We start from the raw sequence: 1,685 nt of genomic DNA, 5'->3' as shown, positions 1-1,685 counted from the left end.
ATGGTTGTGAGCCACCATGTGGTTGCTGGGAATTGAACTCAGGACCTTTGGAAGAGCAGGCAATGCTCTTAACCACTGAGCCATCTCTCCAGCCCCTTGGTTTGTGTTTTATCACAGCAATAGTGACCCTAAATAAGACCTCCTCCATTTGAAACAGGGTCTCTCTGCATTGCCCAGGCTAGTTCTGAATTTACTCTTTTTGTTTTGTTTTTCAAGACAAGGTTTCTTTATAGCTTTAGAGCCTGTCCTGGAACTAGCTTTTGTAGACCAGGCTGGCCTCGAACTCAAAGATTCTCCTGCCTCTGCCTCCTAAGTGCTGGGATTAAAAACATGCACCACTACTGCCAGGCCCTGAATTTACTCTTTAGTTGAGGCAGGCCGGCCTTGATCTTATAGGCCTGTGGCTTTATTTTATTTTATTTATTTATTATTTATTATTATGCATACAATATTCTGTCTGTGTGTATGCCTGAAGGCCAGAAGAGGGCGCCAGACCTCATTACAGATGGTTGTGAGCCACCATGTGGTTGCTGGGAATTGAACTCCGGACCTTTGGAAGAGCAAGCAATGCTCTTAACCCCTGAGCCATCTCTCTAGCCCCAACATTTAAATAATTTGCTTTATCAAATAAGTTATTTATTGCAATATTCTGACAGCACATTACTTTTCCTTTTTAGCATCTTGCTCGGCAGCTTCCTTCACCCTCTTTGCTCGGATGCCAAAGAGCTGGGCATTGGCCAGGAAGTTCCTCTCTGCTGGGATGGCGCTAGCTTTCGCCTGTTTGTAGACACTGCTTTTTATGGGCATCACCGATCTTGTTAGCTGGGTGGCCAATTTAAGGTCTTCAGCAGAACTACCTCCCTTCTTCGGAGCAGAAGGCTTCCTGGGGGAAAGTATGAGCTTGGATGAGCTTGGAGCGGTTACTCCTACAGGCACTGAGCATTTATTTGTTTTGTCTCCGTGGGTCCAGAGGCCCAGCCACCCCGAGTTCTTCTAGGCTGACCCACCTGCCAGCTCACTCTAGGGCACCTCACTATGGGCCTGCTGGAATCCCAGTGGGGCAAAGGGCAATGCGGGTAGGCTTTTGCCTGCCGTACCTTGCTTCTGCGGACCTTGCCTGCTGGCTGGTTAAACTAAGTGTCCACGCGCTGCTGCCAATTCTTCCAGAAGTGGGACCTCAGGACTGTGCTATTCTGGCTGGGCGCCATGGCTATCTCCTGTGCAGGAGAATAGCCAAGAGGAAAGCCTATTTATTTTAGATCAGGCCGTCTGCAGATTTAGAGGATCCGCCTGCCTTTGTGTCCTTAGCACTGGGATTAAAGGCTTGTGCCACCAGGCCCAGCTGTAAATTATTTTTAAAGGGAGTGGGAAGCAAGATGGCTCAGGGGATAATGGCATCTGCTATGAAGTTGAAGCCTGGAACCCTGGGAGAGAACCAGCTCCCATGAGTTGTCTTTTGAACTCCACTGGCACCATGGCACACACATACCTAAATAAAATGTAATAGTAATAATTGGGCTGGAGATGGTTCAGTCATTAAAGTTTAGGCTCACAATCAGTAATAATATTGACACTCTTATAATTCTGCCACTTGAGCCGGGCGGTGGTGGCGCACACCTTTAATCCCAGCACTCGGGAGGCAGAGGCAGGTGGATCTCTGTGAGTTCGAGACCAGCCTGGTCTAC

General features: G+C 48.2%; 1 pseudogene; it reads right to left on the bottom strand.

The window, feature by feature from the left end:
- Nucleotides 1–660: 660 nt before the first annotated feature.
- Nucleotides 661–1,208, bottom strand: LOC113456289 (annotated as a pseudogene).
- Nucleotides 1,209–1,685: the final 477 nt, after the last annotated feature.

The sequence above is a fragment of the Microtus ochrogaster genome, chromosome 7 (assembly GCF_000317375.1).
Source record: "Microtus ochrogaster isolate Prairie Vole_2 chromosome 7, MicOch1.0, whole genome shotgun sequence".
NCBI classification, from domain to species: Eukaryota; Metazoa; Chordata; class Mammalia; order Rodentia; family Cricetidae; genus Microtus; species Microtus ochrogaster.
The sequence above is the reverse complement of the archived record's forward strand: the minus strand, read 5'-3'. Positions and strand labels throughout refer to the sequence as shown.